Source organism: Ovis aries, chromosome X (assembly GCF_016772045.2).
Source record: "Ovis aries strain OAR_USU_Benz2616 breed Rambouillet chromosome X, ARS-UI_Ramb_v3.0, whole genome shotgun sequence".
NCBI classification, from domain to species: domain Eukaryota; kingdom Metazoa; phylum Chordata; class Mammalia; order Artiodactyla; family Bovidae; genus Ovis; species Ovis aries.
The window spans coordinates 19,900,231-19,917,800 of NC_056080.1; the positions used below are offsets into that span (position 1 = coordinate 19,900,231).

General features: G+C 37.1%; 1 protein-coding gene across 8 annotated transcripts in view; it reads left to right on the forward strand.

The window, feature by feature from the left end:
* Positions 1–17,570, forward strand: part of CNKSR2 (connector enhancer of kinase suppressor of Ras 2) — a 286,492-nt gene that overhangs the window by 199,271 nt on the left and 69,651 nt on the right. The window lies entirely within an intron of this gene.

The following is a 17,570-nucleotide window of genomic DNA, read 5'->3' on the forward strand; positions in this document are numbered from 1 at the left end:
GAAACACAGTTTACCTTGCCCATGGTCATATGGGCAGAAAATAACAGACTTGAAATATAAGTACAAGCAGTCTGGCTCCAAGACTCACATTTTTAGATGAATAAAGCCATATCTGCTCATAAGGATTTTACCATCTGTTAGAGAAGCCAGAGCTAGTATTATCACAAAGATGAAAAATATGCTGTATTGTCAGCCTATAAACATTTATAATTCACCTGCAATTATAAAGGTTGGTTTGTCTAGTATAGGCCTGACTTAGCTGCATTGTTTCAGGATCAATGTAACTAAAATAAGAGAGCAGTTATTTTCAGTGGCTAAATAACCATCTCTGAGCTAACAGTTTATAACAACCACTTTCTCCACACTTTGGCTTTACTCACCTAGATAACAGCCGTGGTACACTGTGATGTGACTCTTCTCCTCACCAGGGTGCATGCAGATGTGTTAGATATCCATTCTAAATGTTATTCTATTCATATCATATGTATTTCCTGGTTCCCATGGATGACTTCATTATTTCTAGAGTGTTAATGCCAAATTCATAGTAGCACTGGCAAAGCCCTACATGGGAACAGCCTGGACTGCGACAAGTGTTTCCCACTGGAGCACTTCACTAGAGCAGTGATTCTCAGATTTAGTAAACGGCTCTTAGTGACTGAGGCTTGATGTAGAAATGATAGACCTTCCTTTGATTCTTACAGGCAAATACCACATAATTTCAGAGACTTTAATTTTCCCTTGTTATTATATATTGCTTCCTAGTAGCTTACTAAATGACTTCAAAAGGTTATACGTTGAATAGCCATAAAATGATGCATTAGTAGAGTTCACTGAATATTACAATTCACTATTTTTCCTAAAAGCCTGATATTCATGCAACCAACAATGCAGTTTTGCTCTTCTCATACAAACCCAAGTGTATATGGTTCAGGTTCCCACAGCTTTCAGGAGGAATACTATGTTGGTACCTCATCAGGATTTTAAGTTACCTATAGTTTTCAGTTGCCTTTTTATTATAAATTATCATTAGACTATTGATTTTAGTTTGCTTTAGGTCGCTTGCTTTACCTTCTGTGTGTGTGTGTTAGTCACTCAGTTGTGGGTTGCGTGGGCAACCCCATGGACTGTAGCCTGCCAGGCTTCTCTGTCCATGGAATTCTCCAGGCAAGAATACTGGAGTGCATAGCCATTCCCTTCTCTAGGGGACCTTCCTAACCCAGGGATCGAACCTGGGTCTCCTGCAATGCAGGTGGATTCTTTATCATCTGAGCCACCAGGGAAGCCCAGTGCTTTACCTTCTAGCATGTTGTAATTCATATTACCCATAATTTTTTTAAATGGTACTATGAATTATCCACACCCTACAGTACTTTTACAGTCATATTCTATTAGTATAACCTAATTAATTTTTCACTAGAAACTGGGGACAAATGGATCACGGGATCTGCTGGCCTAAGATAGAGTCACAGTCAAAAACTGCTGAAACCCACTTAAATACAGTTATGTGATTTTTAAAAAGTAGAAGAAATGTCTTAAATACAGTTTTTGTCTATTTATGTCTTAAATACAGTTATGTGGTTTTTAAAAAGTAGAAGAAATGAAATCTTGACTTTTCTTATCTGTAAATATGAAACCGTTTTATAGAATGCAAATCCATAAAGAAGTCTAGGAGGAAAATACACTTGTGTTTCCTGACCAATTTGTACTAGTAGTTATTTTTGTGAAAACCATTAAAAAAAATCATGCTCCTTCTCTACCACAACAGGCCTCAAAAGTGTCTATTCACTAAGAAGACAGAAAAATCTTAAATGTATGTGCATCAAGCAACAGAGATTCAAAATACTAGAAGCAAAGTCCAACAGAACTGAAAAAGAGAAATTGACAAATCTATAACCATAGTTGAAGTCTTCAGCACCCCTCTCAGTAATTTATAGCACCACTAAACAAAAATTCTGCAAGAGTATAGAGTGCTGAATGACTACCCACCCACCAGTGGTCTCCCCAAAATAGCAGAATACATATTCTTTTCAAGTATGAGTGGGACAGTCATCAGGATAGACCATACCTTGGGTCATAAGATAAATTTTAATTTTAAAAGAACTGTAGTCATACAATGTATATTATCTAACCATAATGGAATCAAATTGGAAATTAACAACAATTAACAAGTAAGTCTCCAACCTCTCAGAAATTAAGGAACACATTTTTACATAATCCATAGATAAAAGAGGAAATCTCAAGGAAAATTGAATGAAGATATAAACACAACATATGTTTAGGGGAAAATTATAGCAATAAATGCTTATATCAGAAAAGGGGAGTGAATTCCCTTGAGATCTAGTGGTTAGGACTAAGCACTTCCACTACTGGGAAGCAGGTTCAATCCCTGATCATGGAACTAAGACCTCATAACCTGCAAATCAAGGTTGAAACAATGAGTGAAAGAAAAGGAGAAAGTTGTCAAATCTAAAAACTAAGCTCCCACCTCAAGAAATTAGAAAAAGAATAACAAGAAATAAGCAGGCATAAGGAAGACAATAGAGAGAAGAAATGAAATTTGAAAACAGAAAAAAAGCCATAATAGAGAAAATCAAATCAAAAGCTTTATTAAAAAATATTTTAAAAGAAAAGCTCTTTTTAGAAAATCAAAAAAGAAATTGATAAAGTGTCTAGCGAGACTGACAAAGGGGAAAAGGAGAGAAGACTCAAGTTACCAGTGTCAGGAATGAAAGAGGAGTTATCACTACAAACCTCATAGACATTTAAAGAATAATAAGAAAATGTTATGAACAATTATGCACTGAAGTTTAACAGTTTAGATGAAATGAACCAAATCCTCAAAGCCCACTAGCTATATAACTCTCCCAAGATGAAGTAGATGAACTGAACAGTCCTTTAACTATTAAAGGAAATTAATTGATCATTAAAAGACTTCCAAAAAATAACCACAGAAATACTGAACAAAAGGGCTAAACATATTGCACTTTTATATTGCTGAAGTGCAACAGTAATCCATTTTGCTTTTATTATTATGTTCTGTGGTGCCTTTAAAGTGCTGGTAGCCTGTAAAATATTTGACGTATAGGGCCTGTGACTTAGTGGAATTCCTAGGAGACTGATTAAATGCATAAATTTTATTAATGGTGAAAATATTGTTAAAACATTTGGAAAAAATTTTTATTTTATAAATGTTTTACGTTTAATCAGTCATGCAAACAAAAAAGATTCACTAATACACCCTCACGCTTTAGAGAGGTTTCTGCTTACACTGTATAAAACAAATTATTTAAAGTCAGCCCCATCAGTTTCATGTTTGAACCAAACAGGGTCCGGTCTTCATTCTGCCAGTTCCTGGCTAGATAATGGCTGCCAGGAAGCAAAACACAAAATCTGGCTTAATTAGCAAGGCATCATGCAGAACAGGACACAGAAGAATTGAATTAAGAATTTATTAATTTTAAATTTATTAAATTTAAATCTTACTATCAATTCCTTGTTGTCTTTTAAAAATAAAACAAAACATAAATTCTGATGAGAGCCCCTTCACTTGGTTGCTGTGGTCAATAATTACAGACTATTTGGATACATACCTGTTTTTATCAGAGAGGTTAAAGAACCCCATTCTTTTTTATGTTGTAGGCCTATCTCTCCCAGCTTCATAGCCTGAGAAAATTTCCTCAAGTTTTGTTGGCAATAGACATTTTTTGCTCCCATTATCATATTACCCATATTACCTCACCACCATAACTCATTTAATCAAGCATCTCAAGTTTAATGAAACTCCAGGTAAAATCATTTTACCCCTAGAACTGTTTAAAGCCTCTTCTGATTAAAGGACCGTAAAGTGAAAGTGAAGTCGCTCAGTCATGTCCGACTCTGTGATCCCATGGACTGTTGCCTATCAGGCTCCTCCGTCCATGGGATTTTCCAGGCAAGAGTGCTGGAGAGGATTGCCATTTCCTTCTCCAGGGGATCTTTCCAACCCAGGAATCGAACCCGGGTCTCCCACATTGCAGGCAGACACTTTACCGTCTGAGCCACCATTAATAATACCCTGACCAATAATCAAATTATTTTCTTCACTCAACTTGTAAAATACATAGCTTCCTTGATGGCTTCAGCACCCTCCAACTCTACAAAATTGTAGACCTAATCATTTGCTGTATATACCAAAATCTCATCCAAAGATTTCTCTTAATAGACTGCATATCTGAATCTCTTGGCCCAAGTCTTATGTGAGAATGAAGTTTAAGGCCCAATTATTGACTACTGTTACGTTCTAGTTTCTTGAGGATAGCTTCCAAGAACAGTGTTAAATTGTTTGCACCCTTCACATATTCATCTTTGGCTTTGGGCTCAGACAGCAACTGGCAGCAGGGCAAAGTGCATGAGCTCAACCTGGAGTCTTGGTTCTAAATGATATTGTTAAATCTGTTTCTTAGCATCTCTGCAGGTATCAGGTTAAGCCAAAACAGTATCCTAATAGACTTGAACCAAAAACAATCTGCAGTGTTGAGAAATGGATCCGTATTTCAATTCCTATTCTTTCTATGCAAATAATTTTAGATTAACTAGATGCAAACTTTCCTGAAATCTCAAATAGGAGAATAAATTACCTTCTCGTGTTTTCTTTTATTATCGTAAATTCAAAGTGGCCTCAAGGACAATGGTTCTTGTATATAACCAGTTCCAAGTAAAAGGGCCCAACATTAAAGATAAGAATTGTCTTTTTAAGATTCAGATGGCTAAGAATAATGCTCTATTTAAAAGAACATGAGCTGTTTGAACTTAGACATTTCTGAACCTAATTTTCTCATCAGAATAGAGAGGCTAATAATACTTAATTTGCTCAGCTATTACAGAAGTAAATCATATACTGTATATAAAGTTTATTGCACTGTGCTGGGCAGATAGTGACTATTCTTAACACCATGTAGAAAGGAAATGGGTTCATTTACATGGAAGGGAATTGCTTCCTGATGAACAAATCAGAAAGACTTCTAGGACCAGAACATCTGTCTTCATTGGGCATTTTAATGAATGTATCAGTTAGGGTTCAGTTGGGGAGGCAGAAGCATGAAGTGGCATGGAATAAAGGACTAGATCTTACTCAGTCGAGGAGCTGAGGTGAAGACACCTCAGCAGAGCCAGTGGTCATGAAGAGAATCTGGATGTAAAGCCAGGGAGAGCAAGATGAAGTAGAATTCATCAGCACAAACTGGAAGCCTGCCTCCAGCTTAATCAACGAAGCTGATGCCCTCTGCCATGGAGATTCACAGGTCCAGGGTTTAGAGGACCTGAAGGAGTTGCTGGCCTGGCTACTGACCCAAACCAACAAGAGTGGCATATGTGTGCAATGTGGTAGTGACTGGCACCTTACGCTGACCTCCAGAGCAAGGCTGCTGCCTCACTTTTCCAAAACTCCCACAGATTTACATTGATTGACCCTAACTAACACCATACACGGAGAAGGCAATGGCACCCCACTTCAGTACTCTTGCCTGGAAAATCCCATGGATGGAGGAGCCTGGTGGGCTGCAGTCCATGGGGTCGCGAAAAGTTGGACACAACTCAGCGACTTCACTTTCACTTTTCACTTTCATGCATTAGAGAAGGAAATGGCAACCCACTCCAGTGTTCTTGCCTGGAGAATCCCGGGGACAGGGGACCCTGGTGGGCTGCCATCTATGGGACTGCACAGAGTCGGACACAACTGAAGCGACTTAGCAGCAGCAGCAGCAGCACCATACAGGAAGAGGTAATCTGAGATACATAGTTCCAACTTTGCTCAGTTGACATAGCTCTTCTCAGTTTGTTGATAACCACCACACTGAGTTTTCCTTTTCTGTTGTTACCATAAGTATATACCGGGTAAAACCTGCTTTGAAAATTCTAGTGACAGTGTGTGTATCAGTTGTAAAGTGAAAAATTCTAAAGGACCATTAATTTGGAGTGGATACAAGGTGTAGCCTACCTCTATGGCGGTATCATCCCCACAGCCTACTTATTTAATTTCCCAGAGCATATAGGACTCTATAACTTCAAATTGTCTTTCATCTGTCTTCAATCAAAACAGTGACTGCTATAAGTAATAATTAGGAAAAAATGCCTGATTTACTTAAAGAGGTTTCTACTTAATAAAACACATAAGGCAAGTCTTTAAAGAATTTCTTTGCATAATCTGTTTTAGGAAGAGTACCAGAAAGCCATGTCACTCTACCATGTTATTTTAGTCAATTGTTGAATCACCTTCACTTAATTGCATTTTCCATTATGTCCTCCATTTTTATCAGATGCCTGGTATAAGAAACAAGCATATGAAATTCACTTCTTTGTTTGCTAGTAAAATATCTTTGAGGGTATTATATTTTTCCTTTGTGTCTCTCTCATATATATTTTATAATTGGATAAGGACTTTGACTCCCTGTAATTAAAAAACATATATAAAGTGTCCGATACAGTGTCTAGCACTTGGATAGTGCGCATATATTCTTAGCGTCCTTCCTCTAACCATACTACCAAATGTCCTCAGCAGTGGGCTGAGAACAAGCCAAACCCTAATCTTGGTGCATTTGAGGCAACGAGTTCTGGAAAAGTGGCAGCAAACATCAGGCCCTGCAGAAATCTAATTTTTCATATCTGAGCTTGCATAAATTGCTTTCTTTCTCTTACTCAGTTTTCTCATTTACAAAATGAGCATAGCATTGGAAAGAGGACTATGGAAAATGCCATCTAAATTGACAGCATAATGATAATTTGATTCCTGTTGCAAACATTTTTTTTTTAATGTCCCCATCGAGCTCTTTTTTCCTTTCTGTTAGATAAAGCCAGTTTTACTTTTTCAGTCTTAAAATCATGTCCTAGTAGGTGGTTTTGTATAGAAAAGAAGGCAGAGTGTGATTTATCTTGTTATTTCACTATAAAATAAATTGTGTATAGCAACTTTTGAAACTTTCTAAACTTAACTTTTATTTTTATCCAGTATTACATTTGAGAAATTTTCTGGTAAGGGAAAACAATCTCTGGATCAAGAAGACTGCAGCTAAACTAGCAGATACAGAAACATTTTGAGTGAGTGTCTGGGAGAGCGCGTCTATTCTCTAAGCAAAAATCTCAGAATAAGAGCCTGATATAAACATCCTCATACCTGTAAAGGTATTTAGACAAAAGCTAGAATTCTTGGAACAAATTACACTGACATGGCAAGCATCCCATGGTAAGAAAACATGTACAATTTATCAGAGCAACAAATCTAAAAATAAAGGTAACCCCAAACCATTTAGTTTCAGATTCTTGTGGCTCAGCTGGTAAAGAATCTGTCTGCATTGTGGGAGACCTAGGTTTGATCCCTGGGTTGGGAAGATCCCCTGGTGAAGGGAAAGGCTACCCACTCCAATATTCTGGCCTGGAGAATTCCATGGACTGTGTAGTCCATGGGGTCACAAAGAGTCAGACATGACTGAGTCACTTTCACTTTCATCCAGTCAATAACCAGAAATTTTTCCAATATTTATGGTTGTCATAAAATTGCTGACAAAATATGCCATAAACATTTATTTGAGAGTTTTAACTTTTTGTACATTCTTCATTAGAGGTGATTCATATGTATTATTTTTTTCTCTCTTTTCTTTTGCAGATGGTTTATTTTTATGTCATTGAATAGCCTTCTGAAGGCAAATCTGTTTCTCTCAATTTTTTCTGATCATAAACATTTCTTTGTCACAAAATATGGGCAAGCCTATCCTGATTTCTCTGACACATAAATGTTGACAGTTTGTCAAACAGAAGATTCAGGAGCAGGCGCTGTCCTAGTTCTGCTTTTCACTTCACTTATTCAAAGTTTCTGCCTCTGTCCCATGTTGTACACATTAATCAAACACCCTACAATAGCTATATCTAATATGGCTGGAAATAAATGATTTTCATACATGGTGCAACTTAAGCATAAACCAAGTACCTTTCAGTGAATAACATTGTGTTAAGATTAACACTGATTACAGGTATATGTAATTAATTCCTGAAACATCAATAATTGGATGTACATTGGTAACTAGCCATTTTCTTCCTTCATTTGTAAGTCAGAATCATGTACAGTTAGTCCTTGTAAGATATCCTAAAAGTATCTGGTCCAGCTCTCTGATATGGCCGATGAAGAAATTGAGGTGAAGATTACTTTCAGTGACTTATCCACAACCATAGAGCTGGAATACGGAGAACTAGAAGTCAGGTCTCTTGATCTCTACCATAGTATTGTTCTCCTGGTGCTGTGCATTCCATTCTTGCTGAGACAGCACCCTTCAAAGTGTATCACTCCAGCTGGTGTATTGAGAATAGGCTGCAGGGGCTGTGTGTAGTGTGGAAGCATGAAAACAGTCTAGTCAGTTGACTAGGATTTAGTCAATTCAGGTGAGAAATGATAGGGGCTTAGCCCTGGGTGCTAATTGGAAGAAGTGAGAAGGCCTTGGACTCTGGATATGTTTTGAAGGGAGAGTGGATGTGCTGACAGATCGCGTATGAGATGTCATAACTCATACCCTCACTTCCACACGCATAGGTAGTGTTTGATTCATGCTTCCATGCTTTCAATAGAAGATTATATGTCAGGTCCAGTGTTAGGAGTTGAGTAGAGAGTGGCAAGCTAAGCAGATGGTTTCTGCCTTTATAGAAACTAATGTAGTAGTTAAAAACTGCATTTTGAGAAATTGAGCCAAGTAATTTTAAGGCATAATAATTAGCAATGTATCAAGTGAAAAATTGCATAACACAATGAATCAGCTCCAAGAGATTTCTCCTGTGTAAAGAATTTAGTGAAGAGGCAGGCTTGCCTTATTTGGATCACTGATTTCCTCATCAGTATTGACATAGGGTTTTTTAATTACATTGAGTTCAATTAACACTGTTAATATGTTTGGAATAAAATATGAATGCAGTCTCATCCTTGTCTAACTTGGCTGAGCCTTATTACCTTTCTGTACCTTATTTTCTATCTCATTTGCAAAATTAAAATGTTAACATGAGCCTTCCTCTCATGAAAATATGATTAATGGTTACCTCCCCCAAACAGCTGCAAATCTTTTTTTTTAAATCCCACAGAGCAGTATAACTTGCTAATTCAAAGAAAATCGACAAAAGCATGAGAATCAGAGATTGGTAGGGTGTTAGATTGGTAAGATTGCTAAGACTAGTAAAGTCTTAGACTGGTAGGATTGGCAAATTTAGAGATGAGCTTCTCTGGTGGCTCAGACAGTAAAGAATCCGCCTGCAATGCGAGAGACCTGGGTTCTGTCCCTGGGTTGGGAAGATCCCTTGGAGAAGGGCATGGCAACCCACTCCAGTATTCTTGCCTGAAGAATCCCATGGACAGAGGAGCCTGGCGGGCTGCAGTCCATTGGATCACAAAGAGTCGGACACAACTGAGTGACTAAGCACGCAAGATGTTACCTGTTTAAATTATCTCCATGAATATAAAAGTATAACCCTAGTATCTTTCTGTTTTACAGAGTCTTTCCACATAACAATGCACTTATATCACATGTTATGGGAGGTTTTCATAAATAAATATCTTTGTGTCAGATGCAGAAAGCAGTTCTTTTCTCTAAAATGGTTACCATGACTACACAATACTTGCCTGAGAGGCGATATTGCATGGAGTGGTTAGAACGGGTTTGTGAATAGGTAGACCTGGGTTTGAATTTTGACTCTGCCACTACCTGTGTGCTCCTGAATAAGTTATCTACTTTCAGTTTTCTCCTCTTTGAAATGGCATTAATGATCACCACTGAGCAAATGTATTGTAAACGTTAAGGTTGATAACTGATACAAGGTCCCTAGTGCTGTACCTCACAGGTGTCATTCAGTCAGTTCAGTCGCTCCGTCTCACACATGAGCCCTCAGTAAATGATAATTATTTAGATCCAAGAATGACAGTTCCTGTTTCCCAAGGGTGGTGACTTTTGTTACTCTTCCTAACCAGTCATTACTCTTCACTCTCCTTCCCATCTTACCACTTACTACTCGGTAGGAAAAGGAAAATCGCCTTATAAAATCTTGTGTAAGTTTCACTTACCTACTTCCTTCTGAATCTAATGTGCATGGTATTCTTTTGATGAAACATTGACTCTACCCTTCCTAATGAATTTGACCTTCTCTAAATCCCCCCCCCAGTCACTGCCTTTTTGTTCTTATTTGACTCATAATGTATTAGCGTGCTTATTACTTTTTAAAGCACACTTATTTGTAAGTATATGTAGAGCCATTTTCAGTCAATATAAAGTCAGGTTAACTTTATTGACAGAATCCAGAGAAAGCTCACCCCACTGTCTTCAGAGAACCAGTGTGCATGCAGTATCTTGTCCCCACCCCATTCAGCAGAGTTTCTCTCCTGTACCACAATGGGCAACAAGCTTGTTCAATTCTATGCTGTTATTTCATGTAAATTGAAGATTTCTTAATATAATATTTACTCTCATTACCTTCTTATCACACTCATATTTAGACTTTTTCTGCTGACATACAATAATGGGAAAGGAAGGGAAAATACATTTCTCTGAAACATTTAAATCTCAAAGCCTTTTGTTTATTAAAAAATATTAAATATGTGGAGATAGTTATCAGTTGTCCCAAGAGTTTCAAATTGCTAAGCACCTTACGTATAAGAAATAAGCTTTTGGTTTGACTGGAGAAATCTTGGAACTTTGCAGAAAATTACAGTAAGAGGAAGTTGCTATATTGCAACAAGAGAGTATTTTGATTGCAAATTTTTCCATAAGTGTGGCAATTTGCAACTTGAGAAGAATTTAATAGTAGCTGAGCTTTCAAAATGTAACACAGAAACTGTCATTTTCTTCCACAATTAAAATAAGTGCTTCTGAAAGTTTCAGGATAAGAATGACCCAAATTACCCTCCCCCACATTTCCTCATCTAGAATAGGGGAGAATGGGGAGAATGTTTGAACAGAACATCTGTGGACAAAATGAAAGACAAATGGTCTTTTCAGGCAAATGTCTGAAAAAGCAATCTTTTATAGCCAAATAGAATACTGTTGCATGCATCGCCATGGTTAAGAAGAGGATCAACAATGCTTTCATAATGGCCTTTTATTTTAGCACATTCTATTTTTATGAGTTGAATTGTGATTTCAACACATCCATTCATAATTCATCATATAATTTTATGCATAAATATCTTTTGACACATTAAGGCACTTTTGCCGGCCACATCTTGAATTCAAATTTAATTCAAACTAAGTGCATTAAGACAGATCTCATTTCTAGTAATGTTTTGAAAGACTGGATAAAAAAAAACTTTTTTATTTAACAAAAGGAACAGTCTACTAAAGAACAGAACTTTCAGTAATATGCTGTACATGGATTACTGGAGAAAAGAAACCTGGCTTACTTATTTCCTGCTGAAGGACTTCAGGTTAAAAAGCAATCAATTAAGACTACATCCTGTGTTCTTTGCTGGTGGTCTGTTCAACTTTTATGCACTCAATCAATATTTATTTAGTACTAAATAATCCCTGTTTTAGTCAAAGGATAAAACAATGCATAAAATAGAATTTTTCTTTCGTGTAGCTTATATTTGGAGGGAGGGCTGAGTAACAAGAAATATAAGTATTTTTGGTAATGCTAAGTTCTAAGGAGAGAAATAAAGCAGGGAAGGAAAACAAGAAGTGTTGAGGGCAATAATGGAAACCATTTTCTATAGGGAAGCCTGGGAAGAATGATCTAAAGGAGATTAAGGAGTAAGCCATAACAGTATTGTTACCAAACCCAGGTTTGGCTGCTTCCTGCTCATAGGCCAGTAATTCGAGAGGCAAGTGTCAGTAGAAAGGAAAGGTGCTTTAATCAGAAAAGCCAGCAGTCTGGGGGAAATGTGGGCATGTGTCCAGACACCAACTCCGAAGATTCTGCTCAGCCATGACAGTTTTTAAAGGGGCATAAAATGGGGATGGTAAAACTCAACATTTAGAAAACTAAGGTCATGGCATCTGGTCCCATCACTTCATGGCAAACTGATGGGGAGACAATGGAAATAGTGACAGACTTTATTTTTTTGGGCTCCAAAATCACTGCAGATGGTGACTGCAGCCATGAAATTAAAAGATGCTTGCTCCTTGGAAGAAAAGTTAATGACCAACCTAGATAGCATATTAAAAAGCAGAGATATTACTTTGCCAACAAAGGTCCATCTAGTCAAAGCTATGGTTTTTCCAGTAGTCATGTATGGATGTGAGAGTTGGACTATAAAGAAAGCTGAGTGCTGAAGAATTGATGCTTTTGAACTGTGGTGTTGGAGAAGACTCTTGAGAGTCCCTTGGACTGCAAGGAGATCCAACCAGTCCATCCTAAAGGAAATCAGTCCTGAATATTCATTGGAAGGACTGATGCTGAATCTGAAACTCCAGTACTTTGGCCACCTGATGCAAAGAGCTGACTCATTTGAAAAGACCCTGATGCTGAGAAAGATTGAAGACGGGAGAAGGGCACGACAGAGGATGAGATGGTTGGATGACATCACCAATTCAATGGACATGAGTTTGAGTAAACTCTGGAAGTTTGTGATGTACAGGGAGGCCTGGCATGCTGCAGTCCATGGCTTTGCAGAGTTGGACACAACTGAGTGATTGAACTGAACTGAAATGGGGATCAAGAATCTTACTGAATCATTGAGGCAGGAAGTTGGATTCTGCATCATCCTCCATTGCATGCAGACTGGCTAACTCTTCCAGATGTTCTCTTGCCTGCATGATCTGCCTCAGGATTGCTAAGACAGCTGTTGAGAGTAGAGAGCTAGTCATTTTTTAACTGTTTAATTCTTCATTCTTTTCTCTTTTTATCTAGGAAAAAAATCAACAGTTTAGAGAAGGCATGGTGTGCATTCAGAAGAGCATAATCAGGAATTAGTTTCAATTGCTTACTGGTCTCATTTTTTTAAATAGATTCTTTTAAGGCTAGTGGGAAACAGAAATGGGCAACCAGGAAGGGGGCAAAAGAGCTACTTTCGATATCTGAACAAACATTTCAGCAGGGGTATAGACCCTAAGGTGGGAGTCTATTCCACACAATCCAGAAACAGCAAGTGTGGCTAGAGCAGAATAATAAGGGTCAGGAAGCAAAGGGAACAGCCCAGGTCATAGAGGGCCTTCAGGGTCAGTGGAAGAATTTGAGTATTTATTCAAAGTGAGGTGAGAAGCCATTGGAGAGTTTTCATGATCAAATCATATTTTAACAGGATCACTCTGCCTCTTATGTTAAAAACAGAAGAGGTGAGGACAGAGGAAGGGTGAACAATGAGATATTTCAGTAATCCAGGTGAGGGATGATGGTGGCTTCTACCAAGGTGATAGTAATAGAGATAGTAAGAAACAGTCTTATTTTAAACATATTTTGAGTGCAGAGCTGATATAACTTACTGGTAGATTGATTATGGGCTGTAAGAGAAAGGAAAGCGTTAACACTGACTCTAATCTTCAGGGTTTGCACAGTTGTGAGGAGAAATGGAATTGCCATTTAGTAAGGTATAGAAGACTAGAAGAGGAGCAGAATTGGTTGATGGGTGGTGGGTATGAGAAGCTCAGTTTTGAACACATTGAATCTGTTGAGTTAGGCAGCCTGTAGCTCAGTCAAGAAGTCCCCATTGATTATATAAATTCATAAGTTGCTGAAGATCAGAGTTTGTAAACACTCTTAGGTAGAAAGTTCAAAGAACTTTCACCTAAATGCTCAGTACAATAAACATAAAGTGCAAGTGATGGTGTTAGAAAGATTTTATTGAATGATGATTCAGGAAATAATATAAAAATATTTTTTAAGAGAAAGGACCTTCATAAATGTTTATAGAAGGAATCTATTTTTGGTGGTCAGTAAGCATTATGAGCTCATACTTTAAATTCTCACACACCACTACCCCAAACATAAAAAGATAAGTCATGGTCAAAAATGATATCTAGTCACCAGGGACTAGAAGAAAACAAAATTGCACAACAATAAATGGGAACTAAAGCCATATACCTGTTAGGCTCTGAGTCCAGGAAGGGCTAGAGATGACTAGAAGTCTACTCTAATGGGTATGAGAGAACAAATGGACCCCAGCCATGTCAGGAAACTGACTCATGGGGTGAAACCAGCTGGGAGGGTAAACAGAGCTTCTTCACCCATGAGTATAAGAAGGTTGAAGAAAGATACAGCCATTGACCAGAGCAATGACTTGTTAAAGGTGATTCTTTCCTTAATAGATGGAAATTTTGGGAAATCCAAAAAGCAAGCCCTTAAAATTTGAAGTAATAACAAGATGACTAAGAACACTGGATGTTCAGAAGTGCTAGCACCAACTAGTCATCCTGGATATGTAAAATATAGTCAGTGAAATAAGCACTCTATAGGTAAAATAAACTTTATACAGGTGTGTAAAATCAGAGAATTAGAAAATTGAAAAACAATAAAGTCACCTAAAAAGCACTGAGGAAATATGAAAGGATAGCAGTATTAAAGATAGATGATAAATTGAGAGATACCAACATACATCTAGAGACAAAAAAGAGAGTAGTAAAGAAGGCCATTTGAAGAGATAATGCCTAACAATTTTCAGGATTGAAGAAATAATACCTTCATGTACAACACAATGAATTTGAAATGGGGTTCATTAATATCATTTGTAACCTAGACATATCAGAGAGCAATTGCAGAATATCAAGGATAAAGAGGAAAATATTTTAAAACTTAACAGAGAGACTAAAGACAAATTATAATGAATGAGAGCAGCTACAGATGTTTTAAGGGCAGTCATGCCAAAAGAAAATAAAGTGATATATTCAGATTTCAAAGGGAAAATTATTTTCAACTCAGAATTCTGTACCCATCTAAGTATTATTTAAGAGTGAAGGGTTTTTATATTTTCAAACACAAATATGTAGAAGTGTTTGCTACTCACAGACTGCTATGAAAGAACTTCTAAAGAGCATGCTTATTAAACATGAACCTGGAAGAAGGGTGATCTGAAACTATTAAGAAAAATACAGAAATAAAGTATATTACAAATTTTCTCTATTATGAGAAAAACATTTATCATGAAAGCAAAGATTCCAAGCCCCTTGTTTTTCTACATTGGTCATAACACTTTATATGATTTGCTGTGTTATCCATTGTAGTCATGTGTCTGTTCTTAGTGTCCTTCTTTTATTAAATATTTCATGATATTGTCAGAAACTAGGAATGTGATATCAAATACCTGTCAGAATGAATAATTCCATCTTTTTTCCTAAGAAAGACTACACAGGATTGTAAATTTGCATCTCAGGGTATTTAATCATACCTGCTGATAACATGAGGAAACCTTCACTATCAGGAGCTTATTTATGTGTGTGAATATTGAACAGTTTCTGATGTAAGTTTTTAAGTAATCTTTTGAAAATTAGTCTATTTCAAGATCCCAAATCACCCACATGTCCAGTGATTGACTAGGCCAGAAGACTCTGTGTTCTATCCACAGCTAAGATTGTATTACAGTGATGCAGCAAGGGTATCCAGCCAGATTGGTATGGAAAAAAGAGACCGTGGAATCCCTAGAAATCCACCTGCAGGCTTCCTGTGCTCTCTCCTCATGATATATCATGCAGAGTACACTTCACTTAGCAGCAAAAATGCAGTCACACGTGTGTAGTGTCTCTGCCCAGGGGAGCCTATTAAAGACTCAGTACTCATGGACTTTATTGAATTGGTTACATAGGCATCCTCTGCCTAGCAGCTACTTTTCCTTTCCTGAAATTAAAGCAAGTGTTTAGTCCCCAGGTGGGCAAAGTAGTCTTATTGCTTAGGGAAGCTGCATGTCAATACAGAGAATTGTTTTACAAGCCAAGTTCCCAGATGTCAGCGGAGGGCCAGCCTTGCAAGCAAGCTCTTCTAAGATAGCAGCCTCAGGCCTGCTATATTAACTCTTTTCTACACAAGGGACCTATTTCCTTAACTGTAGTTTTCATTGTTTTTTTCCATTACTTTCGAAAGAATATAGTTCAATTAACTTTCATTTTAGAAAATATCACATCACTTGGAAAAATAATGAAGTCTCTTTTAAGGGAATGTCGTTGTAGTATTTACAATATTTTAAAAAGGTAGCTAAAGCTTTGCTTCTTTGAATGATGGATAAATCTGTATTGTGTGCCTTGGAGTTCTTAGGTACAACAATATGTATGTTGATTATACTCTGCACTCATGATAATGATAAGTATGAGAATATATTTCTATAGGGAAAGAAAAGATAATCTTGTTGAAAAAGAAAACCTAGAGAGCATAAATGGAGAAGGCAATGGCACCCCACTCCAGTATTCTTGCCTGGAAAAGCCTATGGACAGAGGAGCCTGGTAGGCTGCAATCCACAGGGTCGCTAAGAGTCAGATATGACTGAGCGACTTCACTTTCACTTTTCACTTTCATGCATTGGAGAAGGAAATGGCAACCCACTCCAGTGTTCTTGCCTGGAGAATCCCAGGGATGGGGGAGCCTGTTGGACTGCCGTCTATGGGGTCGCACAGAGTCGGACACAACTGAAGTGACTTAGCAGTAGCAGCAGAGAGCATAAAATATGTTTTGTGTAGATTTTAAACTAGACCTTCAGGTTCTAAGAAGTAATGTGTAAAAAGCATAGGAAGTACATTATATAACTCAGTTCTTTAAAGCTGTCTGTTATCCATGTAGCTTCCTAAAAAACAAACCACCCCCATCTTTGTCATTCTTAAAAATAATGAGCTGTTAAATTATAATGATTACTTGTGGTAGCACTAAATGAAAAAAACCTAATCAGTAATTTTACAGCCAAACAATTTAGGGAAAATAACTATATGTAAATTAACTATACTTAAACATACTAGCCTGAGTTATTATTTGAGTTATTATTCTGAAGCCAAGTGCACTCAAGAAAATTAGCATAACATGATGGGTTTTATCTTTTATGCTTTCTCTCTAAAATTAATTGTGAATTTCTATAGCCATGGATCCTGCAACTGATTTATACACACACATCCCACATACATATTGGGTGGTTATTTCTGGGTTACACTGAATGTCAGCAAATTATTTGATCCTTATCTTTAGGACTAATATCCATCCATAATATTATATTCCTAAGAATTATGTAAACCATATACAAATTGTGAAAATTATTAGTCTGTGGGGTCACAAAAGAGTTGAAGATGACTTAGCAATTAAACAACAAAGAATATTATTTTATAAGCAAAGATATTAAATAAAGTATGTCACATAATATGAATTTACTGTATAAACCCAAGGCCAGCAGATTTTATGTAGACAAAACCCAATTGTTCCTTACAGATATACCTTGGTAAAGAAAAAGAAGAATCTGTTACCTAAAATTCATTTTGAGGGATTATCTGTGAATTAAAATTATGTATACTGTTCTCTCTACCCTAACTAGCTAGTCATATGAATTTAACCTTATTTAGACTAGTGAACAATCTAGTTTAGTAGACTGACTAGAACCAGTGATTTATAGTCATTAATTGAAAGCTAAACCAGTTGTGGGTTTCTCTGTTAGGACATACTCTTCTGGTCCT